Here is a 26,660-nt window from a genome sequence, read left to right on the forward strand (position 1 = left end):
CGCAGCATGGAGAAGGTCAAGCCTCCCTCAGCGTTCCATTTTGGTTCACATTATTTATGGTTCCACTGCAGCTGTAAGGTTGACAAGTGCTAGTGCAGACAGTGCTAGTGTAGACAAGCCTGCATTAAAGCCACCATGCCGTCTAGACCTGCTCTGAGCAGGTCTAGACAATGTGGTGGTTAAAACTGATAGGCCTATAAGGCAGCAATGTCCAGTCACCTTCAAACAAGGGGCAGGGTGGCAGTGATGTGGGGACCTTCCTGTGCTACAGGTACAGGAAAGGGTGGGAATTACAGAGTGTGACATTATAAGATTAAAATAGGCCCATGTAAATCATTGTTGCTACCACTGTTACATAATTGCAACAAATCTTGTACAAAGTAGGTCATGTAAGGTGTCAATGGAAAAGTTATAATTTGCTGAATATGATTATCCTATTTGTATGCATGCATCATTTTTGCATCTGAAGTTATGAATATTGACTATGTACCTGTATTTCAAAGGTGTTTGCTCCTGGGGTAACACCCACAAGGTTTTTTGCCAGCACACTGTGAAGGGACTATTCAAGTTATAAACACAACTCACAATGAACCATGGAAGAAGCCTATCCACACCTGATGGACCTTCCTGAGGAGGTTCTAGCTATGGTCCCTGCTATGACTCATTGAAGCATGCAAGGGCATGTGAGTAGACCATGTGATGCTAAACTCCAACTTGTGTGCCTGTGCTTTCCCCCCAAACTATGCTGACTCTGAGGGCTTTGTTTGGGATAATGAAGTTCCCCTCCACATGACAGAAGCTATAAAAGGCCCTGGGAACATCTCCATTTGTCCTCTTTCCTGCTCTGATCTCTAGACTATGTTCTTATACTAATGGGAGCATTCTAACCAAGGGACTGAGGACCTTCCAATTATTTGGGAGCAACCAGAGACTTAATCAGTTAGCAGTTTATGCCATCACAGCTTTAAGCCTGACCCAAGAACTTTGCAATTATTGTATGTATTTAATTCCTTTAACCAATTTTAACTCTCATCTCTGTCTTTCTTTTTATAAATAAACCTTTAGATATTAGATACTAAGGACTGGCTGTAAGCATGTATTTGGGTAAGATCTAACATATTCATTAACTTGGTGGGGAATGTGTCCGATCCTTTGGGATTGGTAGACCTTTTTCTATGATGAACAATATTTTCAGGAATCCTCATCCTATTTGACTTGGCTGTCTGGGTGGGAAGCCCAAGACTGAGTTGCTTTAAAGGAACTGTGTTTTGGCTTCTGGGTAACCAGTACAGTATTATAGAAGTTGTTTTGAGTCTAGCTTGATGAATCTACGTATTGAAATAACATCAGTTTTGGGGACTGTCTGCCCCATTCTTGGCAGTTTGCTCTGACTGAGCAATCTCAACATGGCTCCCCAGGACCCCAGTCACACAGGGTCTGAAAAAGAACCAGCCCATTTCCATCCCCCACGCACAAGACCTGCCTCCTGAGAATCATAGAACTGGAAGAGACCTTGAGAGGTCATCTAGTCCAGTCCCCTGCACTCATGGCAGGACTAAGTATTATCTAGACCAGTGGCTCCCAACCTTTTTCGTCTGGTGGGCGCCAGACGACGAGCCACTGCAGACCGTGGCCAGCAGATGAGCATCCGCCAAAATGCCACCGAGAAGTGGCAATGTCAATAGGCGTCGCCGCCGAAATGCCACTGACGCCTCTGGATGACGCTGCTTGTTGGCAGCATTTCGGCGGATGCTTGTCCACCAGCCAGTACACAGGCGCACATAGATGCCCCAGCGGGCGCCATGGTGCCCGTGGGCACCGCATTGTGAACCACTGACCTAGACCATGCCTGACAGGTGTTTGTCCAACCTGCTCTTAAAAATCTCCAATGATGGAGATTCCACCACCTCCCTGGGCAATTTATTCCAGTGCTTAACCACTCTGACAGTTAGGAAGTTTTCCCTAATATGCAACCTAAACCTCCCTTGCGGCAATTGAAGCCCATTGCTTCTTGTCCTATCCTCCAGGATTAAGAAGAACAATTCCTCTCCCTCCTCCTTGTAACAACCTTTCATGTACTTGAAAACTGTTACGTCCCCTCTCAGTCGTCTCTTTTCCATCTGTTGCTGAAGGAAGGCACCATTATATTCAGTTATGTTTTCATTCCCAGGTAGGGCGACCAGATGTCCGGATTTTATAGGGACAGTCCCGATATTTGAGGATTTTTCTTATATAGAAGCCTATTACCCCCTCACCCCCGTCCCAGTTTTTCCCCCTTGCTGTCTGGTCGCCCTATTCCCAGGTTTGGACCATGTCATTACCTATAGTCAGTGGCTGCTCCCGGGCACCTTCAAAAGACTTGCCTCATTTTCATCTGCTAGCATGTTTCCTGCTAAGCCGAGACTCCAAGACTCTCCCCAACCCAGGCTTCCAGCAGGACATTAACTGGCATCCTGCTCTCTTTTGGCCAGCATTTTTAAAGGCACGTCAGTAAAATCCAAGCATCGGGGCTGTGAAAGGACAGAACGAGCAATGGCCTGCACTATAATCAAGACCACTCAGAGTGTTTCTCTCCCTGTTCATCTTTAGTTTGAAAAGGCGAGAAGAAGCCAAGAAATTACATGGGCAGAAATTCCTGCACCTCACACAGGCAACAGCTGCTGCTTTGCACTAAAAAAGATTTGACATTTTAGATGCACTTAACTCTCCCCCTCCCCCGACTCCCCCCCCACCTCAGAATTTTAATGGCAAACAAACAAGTGCAAGAAGTCATCTGGAATTGTTTTGATTGAATGTCAACTGCTTCCCATGCCATTTCTAGGCAGGATAATGCTCAACTATCGCGTTGCACATTGCAAAGCATGCATTTTCAGTGCCAATTAAGAATCTTTGCATCAAAGTGCTCATGCAAATTGACCCACACGGTCACCAGAGAAAAGGAGGTGTGTGTGTGTTGTCATTTTATAATTCACCTCATGCCATCTAGAATAGAAAAAAAAAAAAGGAAAAGCACTTAAAAGCATTTTGAGGAGATGCTCAACAAAAAAAACACTGTCGGGATTACATTTTCAACACCAAAGAATCAGCACATTTTAGTAATCGGAAAAACGACAGGAAAGCTGGAAACAAAGAAATCAGACGCCATGTGACCAGCCAATTCTTCCTGGATGTCAGCATGGCAACCACTACAAAGTACCACGCTCCTGGGGTGTATCTGATTGATGTTACCCAGCTCAGCAAAGCAGTCTGCTCACAGATATCTGCGCTTCTCTTTTAAAGCCACATCTGCAGCCACGCTGGCTGTCCACAACACTAGCAAATAATACACAGGACCAGACACCCGGTCAGCCCAAAACTCGAGCCAAACCGACAGTCTGTGCGAACACATTTGCTTGCAGGATTTCATTCCAGTCCCCAAGGATAAACAGAACATTATTTGTCAGTGGGAAAGGAAAGCCAGTGAGTGATGCAGGCCTGATAGCGGGGATTAAAAACCCTTGAGTGGCTTTTTTGATGTACAGCCAGTGCCTGGGCTTAGTTTGTTTATTTGCTTTTAACCGGGTAGCCCTTGCTTGTGTTTTTCAATATCTTAGTCCTTGGGCAATGGAGCATTCTACTCAAATATTCAAAATCTGGGACTGCATAGAACTGGAAAGGTGGCATAGATGACCACAAACCTCATATAGGTCTGAGAGGGAGGGCCCATTCTGCCCCTTCTTCTGACCAGCTAAATAATCAGCAGGCGTTACAATAAACTATGAATGTGGTTGAAGACTCCAAACGCGAATGGAATCTTCGGAGCCTTCACCCAGACCTGTAATGCCTGCAAGTGCATCACTTAATTGCAGAATGGGAATGGTTCAGTATTCTCTATCCCCCAGCCATGACAGCCGTGTGTCCCACAGGATATTTTCCTGTACTTTGCCCAGCCGAATTCCAAAATTTCCAAGCTCTGGGGCTCTCTGTCTCCCAGGGGAGACCATTCCACAGCCCAACAGATCTGCCAGGAAAATTTTCAGCCCAAACGTCCCCTCTCGTTTTCATTGAATTCTTCCTTCCTTATGCACCACTGTGCATCAGGTTTATCCTTTTCGGGTAGTGCCCCTCTTTGGCCTCCTGCCTTCTACCACCACTCGAGATGTTCAACACCATGGGCCATCGCCGGGGCACAGGGGACAAACAGCCCTTCAGAGCAGATGGCAGAAAGAGCGCCACGTATATGGGGAGTGGGCTGAAGCTTTCTGGGGCTGCAGTTTAACAGGTGCTAATGGGGTGGACAGTGTGCCCGAGAAGGGAATACCAGGGAGTTTGGGCATATGAAGGACCAGTGGGACGATCAAGCCCTGTAGCTGAAGATGAAGATGTACTGGATCGTGCTCTCCTGGGCTGCAGCTGATGTTCAGAGAAGTGGTGCAGACTCTTTTCTCGCTGGTGAGCATTTAGCTCTTTAGGGGGTCTTTGACGTTCTCTCTTTATATTTAAGACTGAGCTGCACAAGAGCCGATGCACACACTCTGCAGAGAGAGGAGGGAGCTCAACTTTGGCTTTTAAGAGAGCGTGTGCCCAGCTTCCTAAAATAAACCAGTCTCTGAGCTTCCGCATTTCGATAAAATCGGGACTGTCCCGCTCTTTAGCCCTTTGTCCCACGTCCCGACTGATGTACAATGGGGACGCCATTTGTCCCAATATTCAGGTGAGGAAGCGGGCAGGGAAGTGAGGCAGGAGGTGGGTGAGGAGGCGAACGGCAAGTCGGGCGGCAGGCGGGCAGGTGGGATGGGGTGAGGAGGCGGGTGGATGGCGAGGAGGAGAGCAGCGGTCGGGCAGACACGGGGGTGGGGGACACTAGACGGACAGCAAGGAGACTAGCGGGGAGGTAAGCAACAGGCAGACGGTGAGAAGCAGAATGGGGAGGCTATCTGCTCCCATAAAAACACCCCCAGAGAGGCACTGGATTATACTCAACCCAACGAAGATGCAGCCTGGAAAGATGTGATGAAAAATATTGGGATTGCTGGATGTGGGGAGCAAAAAATGGGGAGAACTACATGGAGAGGAAGAAGTTGAAAACCTCAGACAAAATGAATATTGTATTGGGCAGAACCCAGCCATCAGGTGGTACACCTAGCAGGAAAGGAAATGGAGCCACTAACACACCCATAATGCTAAGGGCTTGTCTACCCTAGAGATTTGTGTATCAGTGTAGCTACAGCCATACCAATGCCTACTGTAGATCTGTTGCACTGGTGTGAACGGGGCAATTGCACTGGCGTAGCTTAAACCCAGGATACCCTGGAGTTTACACTGGGGCAAACACGTTGGTGCAAATACAACAGTGAAAAAAATCCCATGAAAAGACAAGGTAAGAATTGGTGCTCAGAAATCTGTCTTTGATACTTCTACCGCCCCAATGAATGCAGTATCTGAGCACATCGTTATCTTTATGTATTTATCCTCTGAGGCAGCATTGGGCGATTCACCCCATTGTACAGGTGGAGAACTGGGGCACAAGGAGGCCAAGTGACTTGCCCAATGTCACACAGAGCAAAGAATTGAACCTCGGTTTCCCAGGTACTAAGCCAACACTCTAACCACTGGACCATCCTTCCTCTCTCAAGAAAGATCCCTTCCACCTCTTCTAAAACTCATTTTAGCCGATCACTCTGCAGGGTTTGTATCCATCCTCTAGGTTATCGACATCAGGGTTCAGAGCAAGAAGGCAAGCTGAAGACACAGCAACATTGATGATGTTTATGGAAAGCTCTCTTCGCTGTAACTAGCTGGGGAGGGGTAATGAATGCCCCCATGTAAAAACAAACCTGAGGAAATTCCTGAAACGACAAAGCAGGCACGGGAGTAGGAATTACTCTGTCAAAAAAATGCTACGTAGTGAGAGAAAACCCATGAAGCCGAGCTGTGGAGAACAGCACTTAAATTCAAGTGACAAAGTTATTTCCATCCTTGCAGAATTTGTTTTCTTTAAAAGTAGTCATAAAACGCCTGGAAAAGCATCTGATAGCAGCAGCAAGAGCAGAAGAAAGGGAAAATGGAGTTTGAGATGCAATTTTGCAATCCTCATTTGCTGCCGTGTGGCCTCAAAAGCCGAAGGAAGAGGAGATTTTAGGTTAGCCGCTAGAGAATTTTTTTTTTTTTTATTGAAAATTTGAAGATTTTGGGGGCCAGCTCCTCAGCTGATTGTAAGTCAGTTTCGCTGCACTCGGTGGAGCTACACAGATGCACACTAGCTGAAGCTCTGGACTTTCGCCCGCCTTTTCTAGATAGGCTGGTTCGAAGATCTCAGTTGTGCTTGTGCCTCCAGTATTCTCCCTTCGCAAATGTCCTCCTGTGAGCTCAGACATTTTGCGCGATGGTTTACCCGTTTGACCTACAGTGAAATTCCTGAAATTCAATGGGGGGGGGGGGGTAGGTGCCCAATTTTCTCAGACGTCTTTGAAAATCCCAGCCGTGCTCTCTCCCCTCTACCGGTCAAGTTGGAAAACGGGCATAACATCCCTGTGCTGCAAATATTGTGGGGATTCACCCGTTAATGCCAGGAAAGTGCTTTGAGATCTTGGATGCTCAGCAAGAGAATACCCTCGTCTGATACAACTGCTTCCCCTCTGATCTCTCACCTACAATTCAACAACTCATCCAACCGCTGCATTGGGCCTTTTCTAGCACACAGATTTTCCTCGTTGGCCAAGGTGAGACATTTCCGCCATCGCACATAAAAGATGCAAATATCGTCTGGGGAGCAGAGCACCTCTACGAATATTCAAAAGACAATCTGTTGCCTAAGGATTTGGATTCAAAGCACCTACGTGGTACCCAGACGTGTTAGCAAGCTCATCAAGCAAACAGTGGGCTCAACTTTCCACCAATGCTCATGTTTCTCAAGCAGTTTAACCTTCTCAGATGTCCAGGTTGTACAGCTGTTGGGCCACTGATTGGGTAGCAAGCTGGTTTCCAAAGTCTAATTACGTGGTTAGAAGGGCTGGTTTCGTTGTAACCTCACCCTTCATCCGTTTTACCTTATTATGCGATTCCTTTTATAGTAACAGAATCAGATTATGCAAAGCCTACAAATGAAGCGTAACTGCAACACAGAGCATTAGTGTTGCTTGGGGCATGCGATGAAGTGTATCTATAGCAACCCTTATGGATTTTCCTTTCTGCATGTGAGTGTACGATAAATGCAGACTCCAATATCACTGTTGCCACTTTTTTTAAACTAGATCAAAAGACACTAAAACACACACATACACCCCTAACTTGAACCAACGTAATGTTACCTTGCCTGCTCTTTCATCTCTTATATAATCATTTCATCTAATATTGTGTATTGATGGGTGCTACTGAACACAGAGAAAGGAAGAGCGTGAGGATTGCATCACTAAATGTTCATGGATACTTTTTTTTTTAATTTAAACTTCAAGGTGCAACCTGCCCTTAACTCTCCCTTAGCGTTTCTGATCTTTGAACACTGATTAAAATGTACAATGAGCCAAGAGGCTGAACACAGGACTGGGAGCCCAATATCTCTGCCTCAGTTTCCCCCATCTCTAAAGTAGCGATGGTAGTCATCTCCTGGGGTACGGAGAAGGTTAATCATTGCTTGCAGATAGAGCCCTAGAGGCTAATTGAGGGCAGGAGGGTAATACGATGGCTAGAGTTGTTTTGTTCTAACCAACATGTACAAGGTGAGAGGCAGCACCCTAACACGTGAAGGGGTTGCCCCTCTATACGTCAGGAGTGACGTGTAACTTGTTTGTACCTGTACCCCTGAGGAGTTGTTTTGTCTGGCCTAGGGGGCAGTGAAGAATCCTGCCACTGACTGAGCCGGTCCATTGTCGGGGGCACAAATTCGTAATATGTCCTGTGGAGTCTGTGGGAAACTATTACCGTGTTTCGTTTGACAATAAACCTGGCCGGGTGCCTTCGTACCTTATCGGAGTCTTTGGGGGTTCTCTCGGGGTCAGCTGTGTCAGCGATCTGCACAGAGCCAGGGCAGCACACAGAGGGAACACACGCACGCAGCCGACTTATCAACACTGAATAGAGCAGAGCACCACACCGGTGACGTCTGACAACAAATACCGCCTCATCACACCGTCCCACCTCCTCCTCTGGCAGAAAGTTAGGAAGCAAAGAATATAAAGGAATAGGATAAAATCCTTGATGAGCTTTATTTGATACCCTGTGTCCTCCTGTCTGAAGCCCAGTTACAGGGCCAGGATGAGAGAGACAGACAGACAGACAAAAATCAAGATGCGTCTGCTACCCAATATTCTGCCTAGAGCTATTTGACCCAATCAAAGAAAGTGCATCAATTCATAGCCCCATAGCACAAAGGCAGCTTTCTCTCAGCAAGCTCCCTCATCAGCATCACCATTATGGGATCGTCCTCAGGTCGGCTTCCTTGCCGCACGCACCCAATCAATGCGGGAAAGGAGGGAAATCTTCTCTAAGAGATGGGGGAGAAAATGACTCCCCTGATCAGCGGTATTCAAGGAATGGAAATGTTAGCCAGCCAATCAGCAGGCACTTGTTATGCCCAAGGCCTCCCATCTGCTGTGTGGGGCTACCCCGTTTTGCTAAATGTGCTGCAACTCCCCTTCCGATGTTTCTTCCTGTGCGTCCAAACATCAGCTGCGGGAGCACAAGTTCAGTCCCTGTAAGAGCCCTTGTGCACTAGCTAGAGGGACACACACACAAGATGTGTCTACACAGCAGTCGGGAAGCATGACTGCAGAGCACACACAGACCAACCTGGCTTTGATCAAACCTAACACGAACTAACCCCACCCACCTAGGACTCTGCTGGGTACATACTCGGGGGGCTGCCACGACTTCATTGCTAATGCTACTCGAGCTCACTTTGCTCTAGCTAGATCAAGGGCACGTCTATCCATGCTGCAGTCCTCCGTCCCGATTGCACTACAGACACACCACGCAGAACGGGGCTGCACTCAACGCTGTGGCGAAACTCCCATCGACTTGAATAGAGGACAGAGAGGCCCCACGCCGCCCACCTCCCAGCCCTGGCTAGAGTTGTCTGTGCAGGCAGACGAGGTGTCAGGCAGACCCGTGCGGAAAAAGGTGCGTGATGCACTCCAAAAAAATAGGCGCTGGCTTTGGGTGAACCCGGCCATCGGGTGGGCTAACTCTGCCAACACTCAAGGACTCAGTTCACAGGGCATGTTTGAAAAGGAAGACGGCGCGTTAACACGGTTACTAGTTAAATAAAGGTGAAGATAAAAAGCACTGGCATCTGCCGGGCCGGCTACACCCCTCCAAACACACAGAAGCCCAGTTGCAGGGGTGTTCTGGGGGCAGGAAAGCCATGGCTCAGACATCCCAGCTGCCAGGGTGCAAAGTAGCACAACCCCGTCTGCATTGAGGGCCAAATCAGCCTCCAGACACAGCCCCAGTCCTGAATCAGGTCCTGTCTCTCTAGCTGGCAGGCAGCGCTGCTGATCACCACCACACAGGGTGTCCCTAGTACGCAGCCGGACAAAGCCCGACTGCTGGATGCGCTCCTGTCAGTCATGTCCCGTTTTAAAAGGCTGGCTTCCTGCAACAGGACAGTTGCAGGCTGACAGCTGCTTATCGCTGGGAAATGAATCCAGCTCCCTGTAACAGCACCTCTGTGAGACCAGCACAGCCCGCAAAATAGAGAGCAATCAACACCTGTTAATTGGAGCTGATGCTACTTAACAGAGCCTCGTTAGGCTTCCACCAGCCAAGGCTGCTTGTGCTCCACCAGGTGCCACCCTCTGTTTATCAGCGACCTTGGGGATACTTGCATGCAGCCCACACTGGGCGCTCCACAGAGAGTACATGGGTCCATCCTCAGGCGGCCAGAACAAGTGCCAGCACTAAGGGACACAAAAAAGCAAACGAGAAGGCAGGAACAAGGGGTTTGCTTGGCACATTCGGGGAGCCAGACATTCCCACAGGACGCGTTCCATAGCTAACCTGAGCGACAACTAGCCCTGCATGGCACTGGGGACACCTGACCATAACCCAGAGGCTTTGGCCTGCATTCGTTTTTCCCCTCGGAATCTCTGGTCACCTCCATTTTATAAATGGGGAAACTGCAGCACACAGAGTGAAGGGACTTGCACTTGCCCACTGTCACACAGCCGGCCGTCGGCAGAGCCAAGAACAGAACCCAGGTCTCCCGCGTTGTAGTCCTTTGCTTCGGCCGGCAGACTGTCCTTCCTATTTCTGAAGCCCCCATGCTGCTACTTCTCTTTTGGCAGTGAAAAGAGCTGAAAAATTACCTCCATTGCCAAAATTTGACTTTCAAAGCAAAAAAAAAAAACTAAGTCAACAACTTTGCTTTGGCGCCTGTTCTGTTCAAGAACAAGTTAATCTCTTTTTCTTTCATTCCAGTCTCCCCCTTCAGCTATTTTTCATATGCTATTGCTTTTGGAGCGGCAGCTCTGCCCAAATTAGCATCGAAGAGGAGAGACAGCTCTGAGAGCATCAGACATCCAAAAAGCCAACACTCCCTCTTCTCTCCCCTGCACCATTCAACAAAAACCCCAGGAGAAGAGACGAGACAGTTCACGTTACAGCTCAATACGGCTGTCAAAACTGGTAAGTCCATGGGAAAAGAACAGTCTGTCACTCAAGCACCTAAATCCTTTTAACCTATTTTTGCTTGTTCTGGCTCCAAGACTTCCTGATTGAGCCGCCTTCACAGTTAGCACCTAGCAGCGCAGCAGAATACTGGGTCCAAATGCCAGTCTCTGCCCCCCTGCCCAGTTAGGGCTTGGGACGCTGTGGAACCCACTCCATTACTGCACAATAGGCCCCTGCTTTGCAAATCAATAGCCTTTCCTGGCACGCAAGTCCTTTCCTATTCTATTCCACAGAGTTTCTTATATCTTGCTCATCACCCCCAGTATCTCTGCACCTTCCAGTGGTGTAATAAGCAACATGTCTGGGAGGCAGCATTGCCTAGTAGCTAGAGGACTGGACTAGAACATAGGAGACCTGGGTTCTATTCCCGGCTCTGCCCCTTGCCTTCTTGGTGACCCTAGACAAATCATGCCCTGCTATGTGCCTCAGTTTCCCCACCTGTAAAAGGGGGGTGATGATACTGACCTCCCTTTGTATAACACTTTGAGATCTACTTTTTCATTGGGAGTTACAAAAGGGTGATTACTGCACACGATCAGGGCTCCTACAAAAGCAAAGGGGAGCAGGAAAAAAGTTACGTTGGTTGCTGCGCACCGAGAGCGGAGACACATGCGTGCAGCTTCCCTGTTTGCAAGGTGGACGAGTGTCCCAGATGTGACTCTGATGCAATGGGGGGGTTCACATACAATGTTCTCTCCTTAAGAATATACAACCCTTTTGCACATATGCATAGATACATTCACCCCGCCAGAGCGTTTTCCATCCCACAGATGGCAGTGTCCTCAGAGCGGTAGTGATGTCTTCTTCAAACCCAGAATATTGAAGTGAACAAACACCACTCAAGTGCTTGTAAACAAATGGAGATAAATGTCATGAGCAACGTTTTCAGAAGTGCCTGCATAACGTAGGAACTTAAGTCCCATGGTTGTGAAATTTTTACCCGCCCCCTGTATAATGAAATTATTCCACTGCCTCATTTATTCCGACAGCATGAGATACAAATGCCCACAAAACGCACCCTCAAGAATAAATTAGAAACCTCGCACAAGTGGGAAAACGTCAGCTATTCCCATTATGATGACAATTACCAGCCCTCTCCCCATTATCAAATTTCCATAAAAGATTCATTACATGCCTCTTGCTAATGAAAACGAATGCCCAGTCCAGCCCCTCAGCTGCACGTTAGCCTGCCACCTGCGAAGATGCGTACTCATTCCAAGAACCGAGGTACATTGTAAATTAAAAGCAATTTTTACACTTAAAAGTAGCCTGCGCTGTGCATTATTGAAACGAACAAAAGCTTGGGGCGTAATAAATATTTGATTTGTTACAAATTTAGTTGAAGTGAGCTGTTAAATTAAGATGCCGAAAACACCTTGCCCACTCGAAATACCAGTGGATCTCAGAGAGAGAATAATGAGTTTGAACCTCCATCTTATATCAAAGAGAAACAGAATGACAAATATGAAGGAATGAAAACCTTTGCTAGCTCCTCCAGGAAAGCCTCTTACTAGATGTCTGATTGATTCAGCTGTCTCAAGAGTTTTGCCCAGGCTGATTCTAAGGTATGCCTGAGCGCTAAGATACGGAGAAATTGGAGGCAGAAGGCCACTGTGCCAAACCACGTCACAAATGGTTGTCTATGAAAGAAGGCTGCCTATGGGCAGCAAATCCTTCGTGTAGGCTCACCTTGAAAATGGTGCACATAGCCAAGGGAAGCAGGGAAATGGGGATTCTTTGGGGTTCAGCTATTACAGACAATACAGCACCCAAAACGTTCAAGGATTGAAATGCTTCTAAATATAGCCTGGGTTCGAAATCAGAAGCGCATCACCAGTAAATTGCAGCAGTGCTAGCAGGGTGGAATGATGAGTTGTTTTTGGAAGGAGCAGCAGGTGCAATTAGATGAGGGTGCTGGAAAGTATCTTTCCAGTGTAATCACCTGGCATATAATTAAGTGTGCCATGTACATTATTTTAAATTGTGTTCTCAAAAACGCCTCTAAATATTCCACTTGATTTATCATTCTTGAATTTCAAAGGAAAGCTGTAGGGCAAAGTTTCTGCCAAAAGCTTAATTACATGTGTGCAGCATGCTACATTTTTCATAGCCTCTGCAGCCAGCACTGGAAAGAGATAAACGGCTTCAAATGTGGCTTGAACTGCAGGCACCTTATGAAGGCAACTCACTTCTCAGCAGTGTGTGAAATGGCTTTTTAATTTTTGATTATTTCTCAATAAAAACTTCTGGCACCAGCTGCTAACTCAGCATTATTGTGTTTGCAAGCGACACACAGAGAGATCAATAGCTAGTCATACCCCCAGCCCTTTATTCAAGTTGTTCTTTAAAGTTCTTCGGGAATTCAAACTTTAGTCTATTGGGGAAACATGAGCTTGGTCCTGCTTGCCTGTTCCCCTTCTATTCAGGACCTGATCCACTTATGCTTTAAGTGCTTTTGTTGAATATGGATGGACTTAAAACGTGTGCTTGTATGTTTCACTGAACTGGGTCCTTGGATACTTGTACACTGTCTTCCAGCATCTCTTCTACACGGATTCTGTGCTTGGAATTTATGAAATGTCTATTGCTATATCCATGCAAATAACTGGAGATAGTATTGGGCTTTGTTAGATTTTGGTCATATTTAGCTGAATACTACTGCTTAGTCAAAACTTCAAATTTCCACTTCATGAGAAATTTTGATCTTTCAAAACTTGCTTTGCTCCAAAGTGGAATAAAAACAAATATTTTTAAAATTTCCCATGAAATGGAAGACCCCAAAAAATTTTTGGTTTTGGAAAGTTGTGTTTCGGAAACATTTCCAAGTTTTGTTTCAACATGAATATTTGTTTAGAAATTTTATATTTTATATTACTTTTACCATTTTAACATGTAAGTAGTAGTAGCACGTAACATGGCATATGTCAAATCCTATGCTCTACTGCTGACATATCAGGAGGATGTAAACGAAAAATAATACAAAAATGAAAGTAAAATAAAATATTTTTTCTAAATGAAGTTTTCCAAAAGCTGTGAGAAATTTAATCAAAACTGATACAACTTTGAAAAGCAAAACTGATTTAATCCAAATGGCATTTTTCTCACCAAAATTCTCCAGACAGCTCTGCTGCTCAGCTCTGCCTGAAGTCCACTTCCAGGTCAGCCCCTGTGCAGGGATGCCAATACAAAGGCTGGATTTGGGCGAAGGCACAGATGGCCGAGCCTCTCAGATGTGCGGATGTAAGAGGTCACTTCCCCAAGGTGGCGCTGTCCTTGGCGGTCTGCCTTCAAGCAGCATCTTTGGAGGATGGGGAAGTTCACAGGCAGAGCTCAGATTTCAAGTAAAAGAACGAGAGATGACCCTGCTGCATTCTGTGCGTGAGCCCCTTCTGTCCCAGCATATTTAGACCAACAGTGACACTCCGCCTTGCCAGAGAAAGGGCTGCGTCTGTAGCCTTCTCTGCCAATATCAGTTTATAAGGCCTGCCTGTGTACCTTTGCCCCTCAAGTTCACATCTGTCTGCAACTCTACCTACTTACTGTAGGTTCCTCTCCCACCCAGGCATCTTCCATAGTGTCTGAATAGATTAATGGACCTTCTTGTGGCCGAACCTAGCTGCCCTGGTCTAGCCTGGTCTCTCCTCTGCATGAATGAAATACTGTCTCCACACCACATGAGCTAGATGGCCTACGGCACAAGGCAGCAAGCGCTGGAGAACAGAGGGAATGCAGAGCTTCTCTGTACCCCTACATTCCAATATTGCTGCGTGGGTGCCTCTACGGAAAATCTGGGCAAAGCATTAAGAACTGTTTCTTCTCAAGATAGCTCGCTCACTCAAAGCAACATATGTAGCTTCACATTATTGTTAGTAATATCCACCACCACCACTTTCTTGCAAGCACTCTGCAGAGGGGTGGAGAGAGAAGGAGGTGGGTGAACTGAAGAGAAGAGATGGATGATAACAGGTTATGTCTGTGAAGCATCTGAAATGCAAAACCCATACTTAAAAATCCAAGTCTGGCTGCTCCCAGGCTGGAGATGCTAGCAGAGAAATTACCGACGGGGCTGAAATTCCTCCTCAAATCATCCATCTTTTCCCATCGGCTTTTTCCTTGACTTTTCATCACAAGACTCCTCTCCAAAACAGTATCTGTTCTTGTAATGACGGTGCAAACACAGACAGCAGAGAAATCTTTGGACTGTTATTAATGAAGCAAAATTGTCTGGAGGTTCCAGAGAGCTTATTTTTTCAGATTGAGTCTGTGAGCAACAAATTAGCTCCCCAAATCTAACGATTTATAAACTTGTCAGTCCCGTCTCGAAAACGTAGGAGATGGGAAATGAGAATGCGCTGAGCGCTGGTTTATTGCTTTATTTTAAATGATGATTAATTGTAGCAAGGTATTCAGAAAGATGCTCAGTATTAATGCATATAAGAAACAGGCAGCTCAGACAGAACGACAAACACATTACAGGGAAAATTTTTAATTCAAAGCCTAGATTAGCCACGTTTCTCTCTCTCAAATACTTATATGGCCCAGTTACCATGGTACCGGAGCACTTCACAATCTTTAACATAGTTACAGAGCAACATCCCTGTGTGGCAGGGCAGTACAGTTATCCCCATTCTACAGGTGGGGAACTGAGCAGCAGAAAGACTATATGACTTGCCCACGGTCATATATGGAGTCTGTGGCCGAGCTAGGACTTGAACCCGGGTCTCCTGAATCTCCAGTTAGCAGATTTGAACTAAGAAAATGCTACTCCTCTCTGAAACAATATCTGTTCTTTTAATGACTGAACACAGGATCGTGTTTGCATGTGTGTATCTATCTCCACAGAAGATTCAGCACATGCCCGGCCTCTAAAGAATAAATTATTTACTATTTACATTCCTGCTGCTTGTACCTCAACATTCCAGGGCAGCTAGGCCCCTAACTCATTTTGCCAACTACTGACAGGCAGCCACCTCTGAGGCGAAACATGGCAGCTTTCCAACAGGGCACAGCAATGGGTTCAGACAGGAAATGGGATCTCAATCAAAAATTTACTGGGTAGGGGGGAGTATATGGAGGTGGACTAATCGACCTAGAATTGCACCACGGTCTCATCTTCCCCACAGTGTATAACTAATCCTGCAGGAAAGCTACAGGACAGACAGGCTACAGAAAATACATCTCCAGTGCCACACACAGCGGAGTTGCTCAGACGGCAGCTTTTCTGCACAACAAAACAGCTGCTCCGGTCACAGAAGGAGCACAAGACAGAGGCCCTGATCCCAGGAGGTGCCGATGCCAACAGAGCGCCCCCCCACGGGCAGACAAGCAGAATCCCAGCTGCTAGGCTGACATTAAAATAAACCTCCTCTTGGCCCCCCACCTCCTCCCCCAGGGAGCCAGCTGGGGCGGAGAAGCAGCCCCAGCATGACCCTGCTGCTTGGGGGAAAGCAGCCGAGAGCCCTGGACAGGAGGAGGGGGAAACACGAGCCATGAATCAGGCAGCAGAGCAGGCCGGTGGGTAGATTACCAACAGCCGTTTCTGAAGAGGCACAGCGGGAGGGGTCTCCTTCCCCAGGCAGCGCCTGCTCACCGCCTCCTTCCTCCACTGACTGCGTGGCTTTTCCAGGCTGCATTCCCTGCTCCCTTTCCCTTTCCCCCACCTCGCTAGCTCAGGGGCGTGCCCGCAAAACCAGTTGCAGATCACAGGCTGGCGTTGGAAATTGGGCCGGAATCTAGGGTTACCATACGTCCTCTTTTTCCCGGACACATCAGGCTTTTCGGCAGTCAAACCCCCGTCCAGGGGGAATTGCCAAAAAGCCGAACATGTCTGGGGAAAATGGCGGCTCTGCTCCTCCCCGACACTTCGGCTCTGTTTAAGAGCCGGGCTGCCCGAGCGCTACCGGCTTCGGGCAGCCCCCGTGCCTCCGGACCCTGCGCCGCCGGAGCCCGGGAGGGGAAGTGCCCAGCTGGGGGCGCAGGGTCCGGAGGCATAGGGGCTGCCCAAAGTCCGAGCGCTACTGGCTTCACGGTTTGCCGGGCAGCCTCCAGACCCTGCGCCCCGGCTGGGCGCTTCCCCTCCCGGGCTCCAGCTGCGCTGGGGAAGCACCGGCTGGGGGCGCAGGGTCTGGGGGCTGCCCGGCAAACCCTGAAGCTGGTAGTGCTGGGGCAGCCCTTTCCCCCTGGCTGGGAGTGGGAGGGAGGAGGGGGCGGAGTTAGGGCAGGGAAGGGGCGGAGTTAGGGCAGGGCTAGGGGTGGGGAAATGGGCGGGGCCAGGGCCCGTGGAGGGGCCTCTTTTTTTATTTATGAGATATGGTAACCCTAATGTTCCCAGCCCTCCTGCTGCTGGCCCCTTCCCCCCACCACCTGAGGTCACACTTACGACACCACCTGTGCCTGAAAAGCCCTGGGGCTACAAACAGCCACAAGTTGGGCTCTGGGTCAGCATCATCTGGAATCCTAGCGCAGCTCGACGAGGTTCACTGAGCACAGGCTGGGAACAGGTGGCAGGAGCTGAAGACGAGAGACCCCAGGCATGCATCGCAAAGCACCCGGGGAGGGCAAAATCGGAGAGATCCAGACCGAACGGCTGAGAAGCACGGACCCATGAGGCGTCCGCAGCTTTTTAACCATTAACAATAATCAGGCTGAGTTTTATTACATGTGCTGTCACAGTCAGATGGCGTTTTCTAGGCCCACTCCTCCCATTCACAGCCTGCCCCAAACTTGTCTGGGATACCACTGCCCCATGAAACCCAAAGGGGACGTCTACACCCGAAGCAAGCCTCCCAGCGTGGGTAGATAGATACGCACTCGCTGTGCTCGTGCACGGACCCAGGAGAGGCTGAGCAGACTTGCACTTTGGTAGCTAGCCCGTGGTATTGCCTGGGCTGCAATCACCACACCCGAAGCAAATACTCACCAGCAACTACACACCACACAACAAAAAACACGAACCCAGGAACCAATCCTTGCAACGAACCTCGCTGCCAACTCTGTCTGCATATCTATTCAAGGGACACCATCATAGGACCTAATTACATCAGCCATACCATCAGGGTCTCGTTCACCTGCACATCTACCAATATGATATATGCCATGTGCCAGCAATGCCCCTCTGCCATGTACATTGGCCAAACCGGACAGTCTCTACGCAAAAGAATAAATGGACACAAATCTGACATCAAGAATTGTAACATTCAAAAACCAGTAGGAGAACACTTCAATCTCCCTGGACACTGAATAACAGACTTAAAAGTCGCAATTCTTCAACAAAAAAACATCAAAAACTGACTTCAACAAGAAACTGCAGAACTGGAATTAATTTGCAAGCTAGACACCATCAAATTAGACCTGAATAAAGACTGGGAATGGCTGGGTCATTACAAAAAGTAATTTTCCCTTTCTTGATATTTACCCCTTCTTGTCAACTGTTGGAAATGGCCAACATCCACTTTGATTGAATTGGCCTCGTTAGCACTGACCCCCCAACTTGGTAAGGCAACTCCCATCTTTTCATGTGCTGTATGTGTGTGTATATATACACACAGCACATGAAAAGATGGGAGTTGCCTTACCAAGTGGGGGTCATGGAAAATTACGGGAAAGCGATCTTGGTCCCACAGGGTGCGTCTGCACTGTAGCTGGGAGCGTGCCTCCTGACTGGGGAAAACGGATGTGCTAGTTCCGCTCGAGCGAGAGTGCTAAAAATAGCACTGTGGTGGTTAAAACAACGGGGAGTCCTTGTGGCACTATATATATGTATTTTTTCCATGACTATATATATATATATATAGTCATGGAAAAAATACATACATACATACATACATACACACACACACATATATATATATAGTGCCACAAGGACTCCCCGTTGTATATATACACACACACACACACACACACACACCTTACTGTATTTTTCACTCCGTGCATCTGATGAAGTGGGTTTTAGCTCATGAAAGCTTATGCCCAAATAAATTGGTTAGTCTCTATGGTGCCACAAGGACTCCTCATTGTTTTAACCACCACACTGCTATTTTTAGCACTCTCGCTCGAGCAGAGCTAGCACATCCGTTTTCCCCAGTCAGGAGGCACGCTCCCAGCTGCGGTGCAGACCTACCCTGTGTGACCAAGATCGCTTTCCCGTAATTTTCCATGCACAAGGAAGTGACAGGGTTGTTTCAAAGACAAAGCGGGTGAGGTAATATCTTCTACCAGACCAATTTCTGTTGGTTAAAGGCACAAGCTTTCCATCTCCTACTGAGCTCTTCTTCAGGTTTCAAGATTGTTTCAACCAGTCTGGACAGAAGTTTAGCTCAGTAAGGTGCTACATCATGTCATGAGATGGAAACAGAGCCATACCAACAGAAATGATGAGCACAAGGTCTCTACCCCCAAAAGCTTGCAATCTAAGAGCGTGGTGGGCCTTAGAATGAAAATGGAATTGCACTTCAGTGTTATTTATTATCTGTAAAGCAGTAGTGCCGGGGGAGCAGGACTCCAACGTGTTATAGTGCGTGCTGGGTGCCGTACAAACACAGAACAGAAAGACAGTCCCGGCCCAAAGCACTGACAATCTCCATAAGCCAAGTGAGGTAGAAGGCCCTTTTCCCACTCGTATTTCGGGAAAGGCTTTGCACTAAAGCTGCAGTCATGAGAGTCCCCAGGCCAGAAAGCTTCTATTATTTTCTGTGCAAGTTCTTCTGCAGAGAGTTCTGTGTTCGCATCGCACACAGACAGGACCCAGCAGAGAGCTAACAGATTCCAAAACCTTTCCAGCCCATTTTACATTCCAAGCTTCGTCTCAGCACTCTCTCTCGCCAAGGGGTTCGGGCTCTTGTGTTTGTTTTTCTTTTTGTTTTGTTTTTTTAACAAGAGGCAGGGCTTTCAAACCCGCTCCCTTTGCCCCGCGCCACGCTAGCTAAAGGTCCCTTGTCGAGCAGACCTGTCTTTCTGCATGAGCAGAGCTCGATTCAGTTCCCTCCAGCACCCATCGCTTGGGATATTTAAAACTGGGCTGAACAAAAACCATACTGTAGAGTAGTGGTTCTCAACCAGGGGGCCAGGGCGCCCTGGGGGGCTGCGGGCAGGTTTTAGGGAGTCTGCCAAGCATGGCCGGCATTAGACTCGCTAGGGCCCAGGGCAGAAAGCCAAAGCCCCACTGCGCAGGATTGCAGCCTGGGGCCTCACCATCCAGGGCTGAAGCCGAAGCCTGGGCAACTTAGCTTTGTGGTGCCCCTTGTGGTGTGGGGCTCCAGGCAATTTCTCTGCTTGCTACCCCTTAACGCTGGCCCTGGCTTTTACATGCAGAAAAACAGGTGTTGTGGCACAGGTGGGCCGTGGCATTTTTATAGCATAGGGGTTCGGTAAGAAAAAAGGTTGAGAATTCTGCTGTAGGGAACAATCCACACTGGATGAGAAATGAACTGGACGGTCAAATGGGTCTTTTGCACCTCTAGCATCAAGGATTTGGGGTCATTCCTTGCTAGGGCACAGCCAGTTCTAGTGCAAGGCAAAGGGCTCTCCCGGTACTCCCCCTGGAGGGCATGGACCGATTTAAGAACCAAGTAGCTTGGGACACAGAGGAGGTTTTGCCTATTAAAAAGCATCTCTTTTCCACAGTGGTCAACGGCCTACAGAAGTGAGACTGGCTGGAGACACCCTCTCCCCCCAGAGCCTCTGCAGCCCACCTTTCCTTTTTGATTTCTATTTTTTTTTTTTTTAATCGTTGGGTAGGTCCCAGCCTGCCAGAAGAGAAACTGCATAGAAATCAGTCTCCAGAACCCAAGCCAGACACAGACAGCAGCGCCCACGCACTGCTCTGCATCACGGCAACAGGACAACAATGATCACCTTTTTTTTTTTTTAAATAAAAAAATGTAAAGGAAAAAAAATCCACCAGTGGTTTGAATAAAAGAGTACTGACAAGTGCTTGGGTCTGAAGCTGTGCCGCTCTCCCACGACACACTGGTGCAAACAGAGCTAATTGACAGCTCGATCCTGATGAATCTAAGTGCAAGGATGGAGGCAGCAGAATAAAAAGAAAACCTCAAAAAAACCAAACCCAGCACCTTTTATAAAGGCAGAGCAACATGGACCTAATGACCCCGCCAGCTGGGCACACTGCAGTCGCTGGCTTCTTTCATTGATTCCCTACGATCGATCGTGGAGCGAAATGGGAAGGGGGCCTTTTTATGTTTGAAAATTTAAGAGGTTTATAAAAGGCACTTAACAGCGGGACTGTGTCATTAGCCAATAAAAAGGACTAACTCGTTAGAAAGGGCTTTTCATTTCTGTACTACAAACAAACATTAAAAAATGACCTTTTCTGGGCAGATTAAAAAAAGGGGGGGGGGAGGGTCCCTTAAAAAAAAAAAGAAAAGCAAATGAGCTAAAGAGAGGGTGAGTGGGTCCACAACGGCAAAGGAGTGGAGTTAATGCCACATGGGATGCTGGCACAACGCGAGTTGAGGAGAAGGTGGGTCGGGTGGAGGGAGGGGAAGATGTGACGCTAAATCACTGCCACTCAGACCCTCTGCTTTGACCCACAGACACTATCATCTCCTGGGCTGAAAAGGCAACTTGTTTAGACAGCTATTCACTCACTCATTGCCCTTCAAGGACCACAGAGGGTGTCAGCAGGTTACATTTTTGTACGAACTGCTTCCTGCCCGAATCACAGAATACATTCTCTTCTCAGATGAGGAAGAAAAGATGTATATAATCCTGAAAATCTGGAGAGTTAAATAAGGATTTCAGAATGAAACTAATCCGCTGAAGAGCATACAACGCAGACTGGATCCAAGAAAGAGAAAGACTCAGTGCATCTGTGTAGAAGTGTCATCTTCCCTGAGCTTGAGAACATGTGCAGAAAAGCACACGACGAACCAAGTTAATGACTACCAGGAGGCAGAGTTTCAAAGGGGACTCTCTCAAAGCCCGCAGGCCTGCAACTATATCAGGGCAACATCTAGAAAGCTTTACCTGCCGGATTCCACACTTCTTACAAATTCGAAAAAGGGATGTCAAGATAAATTGAATTAATACATGAATTGTATTAATCACATTAGGCACCAAGGTCCTGATCAGGAGTAATGAGCAAGCTTGAAACCAAGGCAGGAAAATTTCTAGGTGAACGTTAAGGAGAAGAAATCCAAAAAGAACTTTGTAGGACTAAGAAACAGAAAGTTATGCAAATGTTTGAGGAGGAGCCAGTGACAGTTCCACTGAAGACTGACACCTTTTAAAAATGACAAAACCCATGACGGCATCTCCTGTTTAAGCCTTAATGCCTCAACAGAACAGAGAGGAAGCTGTCTTGATTTTCAGCCAGGGAGCGTGAACTCCCAGTAAGGTTTCCATTTGGGGCTGTCCTGCCATGGGAATGCACAGTAAGGCGAGGATACAGTGCCCTTGGATAGCCTTCCAAGTTAGAACGCTTGGGTTGCCATAGGCAATTTTAGATACTTTTCTTTCCCTCGCACCTTATTCTACCAACAGAGTGGATTTTCAGTGGGCAAAGAGGTGTTTCCATACTGAAGAGCGGGTGGATGTTCTATATCATCCATTCACTGCCACTCACCATGGCACACTGGACTTATCTAGCACCTGTCATAAGAGGATTTCATACTTTATGACGAGTAATTAAACCTCCCAATACCTCTTAAGTACTATCCCCATTTTACAGACAGGTAAAGAAAGCACCTGCGTGATGGGTCCTGCAGCACACACCAAGTCAGTGGCAGATTTGGAGAGCCAAACCCAGGAGTCCCGATTCCTTGTTCTAATCACCAGACAGCACTCCACACTGAGCAGCACGTGGAAGCGACAGCAGATAAGACTCTACACAGGATGAACTTTAGGAAGAATGTCTCAGAAGCAAGAAAGCTCGGTCTCTTCGGTCATGAATAGTTAAAGGAATCTTCAAACGCAGAACCTCTTGGAGCCAATAAGACACAATCAAGTAACTGTATTTTATATTTTTAAAGTTAATTTAGCACTGGTGAGAAAGTGACAGATGGCCCATCTGGGGACCAAACTCCACGACACAGGTACAGAACAGGCAGCGGTGTCTCCTGGACATCATCCCACCCATACTGTGACCTGCCACGACTACTCCTTGGAAAGAGCCCAGGCCTCCAGAGCCCGTTCTATTTTTGCGTCTCTGCTCAGCTGGCCACGAGGGCAGGTGCCCTCGTGATATTGGCTGGTTTTAAAGGAGAATACTAGCTCCCTAGAAACTAGACTCAATGCCAGGAAATAATCCTGTTTCCCATGTTATAATAAAAAACAACTTGAAACATGTGTTTTCTTTATTCTGGTGAGTTCTGCATCCAGTCCTGCTGGCTTGATCTCAGAATTCATTCCTTAGCGGATCTCACTTGTATTTAAATCACTCTCTGCTGTAGCAAATTAATTTCTAGTACTTCTGGTGGATAAGAAGGGTTCGTGCTTTATCTGCTCACACTTTCAGCTGGGAAGATAAATGGAGAGCGTCACAACACATTGTCAAGAAGGTGCCTCTTTTTATCCAAGCATGCTCACGAGCTTTCCTAAAAGATTGTTTAATTCATCATGAGTGACTGCCACTTGCTCTCAGATTCATCATTATCGCTGGCTCCCCATCCCGAGTTCTCAAAGTCAGGCAGACAGGCTACGTTTGAAACCCGTTAACCCAGAGAGGCAGGCACCAATGAGCCGCTCTGGGCGAGGGGCTTTCGGCCGTTGTATTTCTGAGTGAGCCTTAGTGATCGCCAAGATAACGACACTGGGAATGAAAAGTCTCTCTCCTACGTGACAGGTACAGCATGGGTAACACTGCAAGGCGCGCGCGCGCGCACACACACACACACACACTTACTTCCTTGGCAGCATGACTCCATCTGAAGATGCACCTATTGCCTGGGGGACTCCGAGCCAGCCCCCTATGGCTAGCTCCCCCCAGAGGCTCCATTGCTGCCCCTGCACTTCCCGCAATCCCCAAAGTTTGCCTCATTTATTTTACAAACACAGAAACAAAAAGAGACCAGCACATCACCCAGTGCTGCCCAATGCCCCAGCAGCCCACCCTCTCATTTCAAGATCCAGCTCAAAGCTGCCCTCCTGTTTCTGAAAACTTTCCAAACTTTCCAAAACTTTCCAAAACTTGCTCCTCCCCATCTGTTTCAGGCCTCTCTTTTCCCTTCGCAGCCTTCTCTACTTATCTAAAACACTAGCCTCTCCTCTTCTCTGTCCTCTCGCATGATCTCAGCGCACGCCTCTTCTCTCTTGCTCCTTCTGCGGTCTGTCTTCCTGCACCCTGCTACTCACTGAGCCATCCCTCTACTGTCAAATCTCACCTGACATTCCTCGGCATCCCTTGCATGCCTCCCCCTCTGAAATCACACAAGTTTCTCTCTAAAGCATTTTAAGCTTTTGTATGTAGAAAGACACACGACACAAAATACAGCCGTACTCCATTGTACCGCCTTGTGTTCTATTCTATGGCAGACTATTTTTCAGCAGGCATGCTGCTGTAGCAATTTCTTCCCGTAGCATTGCTCCCAAAGACCCAACGACATTCGTTTGTGCGTATTTTATTCTAGACAACAGGAGCAGTGAAGCATTTCATCCAGCGAGAGGGGAAGAGCGCGAAGAATTACACGGACTTTGCAAAGAGATGTGACAGGGAGGGAGGGAGGGAGGGGAAAAAAGAATACAGGTTGTCAAAGTTTGGCTTGGCCCATCTGGACCAATAAGATTGCTTTCGTTTTCATAAAATTGTCTGCATAAAATCAAGAACCGCTGAAGGGAAGAATGAGCCCATTTCTCTTGACCCGCTGTAACTCACTCTCACAAGCATCACAATGACGCACATGGCTGGGGTGGAACACAAATGTAGGTGCTCCAGCCGTCAGTTCCAGCATAAGGTAAAAGGAATGCAACACAGCAGAAGAATGTCAGGCCGGGCCAGGGACACGGACACTTTGCTGCTGTTGCCCACGAGACACGTTTGCCCTCCCTACAATTAGACAACTCCGCCCTTTCTACTTTCCATTTCCTTTCAGACAGGGCTGCAAACTCCAGAACCTAGAGCTGGAAACTGCTGGATGTGAACGAGCAAACAGTCCAGGTGCAGCATCTTCTCTTCAGAGCAGTACAGGACTGGGCTGCTCGTGTTTCAGCCCCTTTTCCCATTCATGGAAGCAGCACCTTCGAGTCATCCATTCCTCATGCTGACCCCAGGCCCCGTCCAAGAAGCTTGAATTGCCCAGCACAGACTTCCTCCTCCATCACAAATGCTGGGCACCAAAAGGAGATTTCTAAGATTCCCTTAGCAAGAATGAGAATCACATCCCCTGGGATCGAAGAGAAAAGCTCTTCCCTAGCACACGGAAGATTATCACCGTTGAATTTCAAACTCAAAATATTGGTTTCCTGCAATGTAGCGTGCAGGGCCGCCCTGAACTCTAGCTGATAGACTCCTTGATAGACGGTAGACAAGTTCCCATGATATAGTATAAGGCCTTCTTATACAATAATCAGACTTCAATGAGAAAAAGCTGACACTGATACACCCTACTGTATTAATGCAATCAAAGTGTGGATCGTTCCCTTACGACAGCATGGCACAGTATGATGTTAAGGGAGAAGGGGAGAGCTAGGGAAATCACAGTTCAATATTTGGAAAGCATTTAAAGAGTAATTTCTTTGATGAAACCAACAGCACATTCTTGAATTTAACTGGATGCATGAAGTCCTTTTCAAAAAACTAATTCACGCTACATTCCAAGAGCTTTTTTTGTCTGCCTGGAAGTCTTTAAAGCGTTTTGTGAAACCATTTTATGCTGAAGTTTTACTCACTCAAGTTAATTTAATCACTTCATTTCAGAGGGCTGAGTTATGCCTGGAACACTGATCCCTGGCAAGCCGCAGCTTCTGATCTTAGTGAGATTAACCATACCAAATTTCCTGACGCAAGAAAAATCTCATTACCTGCTTGAGTGGAAAAAGGCTTGTCACAGGAATTGTGAGAGGGCCAGTTACCAAGATGATTATCTTGCCAAAATACAGACAACTTGTAAGGGGAGGGGAGGAGAAATCAGACACCTTATTAGGACCCATTTGGGATCCTTTAGGCACCGTGGTGACAGGCATGATGCAAGAACCTAAACAGGACAGAATCACTGCACGGCATTTGGGACATGTGCCTGCTCTTTAAGAGGGTTTGTTTTCTCAGGTATGTCTACACTGCAATGAAACACCCACAGGTGGCCCATGTCAGCTCCTGGGGCTCGGGCTATGGGCCTGTAATTGCAGTGTAGATGCTTGAGCTTGGGTTGGCGCCCGGGCTCTGGGAGCCTCCCCTCCCCTCCTTGCGGGGATGTTTGTTTTTATCTGCTCACGCTGCCTTTTCGCTGCACGATTCCTTGGTTTGTGCCATTCCAGCTGGCTGCTGCAGAAGTGACTGTATCGGGGCCGCACAGCAAAGGGAGATTAAAGCACGAATTGCATAAAGAGAAGCCCAAGAACAAGGCAGTGACATCAGCCCCTCAAACTGAAGTGAAAAAGCCAAGTATCCTTCACCGCCCTGCACCTCAGAGCCGGCCGAAAGACTTCCCTGGAGATATTCTGGATTTACACTGGTACAAGTAAAAGCCGATTCAATATTAGCAAATGCCGATTCACCCCATCGTGTTCCTTGGGTGCCATTTGCAGGCATGTGGATTTCTCATTGTCTTTTGCCTCCTTCCCTCCACAAGAGCAGGCGTCGTTCCATTTCGTTCCTTTATCTGCCTATTTGCAATCTGGCACCAAGACCATTTTCCATTACAAATGTAAAACATCTCTTTTTAATTAAAGCTGGATGCAAGTCTGGAAATCCACAGAGCAGAAAATATGCCAGGTACAATTTCCAAATGGTGGCTATTTATATACATGCTCTACTGAGCTGACCAAATACAGAAATATGGAAAAAATCATAACAAAAGGGAGTTTGAAGCTTTGATGCCCAGGGTTTCAATTTTGCCTCTTTA

At 47.5% G+C, this 26,660-nt stretch overlaps 1 protein-coding gene across 4 annotated transcripts in view; it reads right to left on the minus strand.

Annotated features, from left to right (window-relative positions):
- SLC39A11 (solute carrier family 39 member 11) overlaps nt 1–26,660 on the minus strand; it is a 260,526-nt gene that overhangs the window by 122,078 nt on the left and 111,788 nt on the right. The gene's annotated exons all lie outside the window — the stretch shown is intronic.

The sequence above is a fragment of the Trachemys scripta genome, chromosome 14 (genome assembly GCF_013100865.1).
Source record: "Trachemys scripta elegans isolate TJP31775 chromosome 14, CAS_Tse_1.0, whole genome shotgun sequence".
NCBI classification, from domain to species: domain Eukaryota; kingdom Metazoa; phylum Chordata; order Testudines; family Emydidae; genus Trachemys; species Trachemys scripta.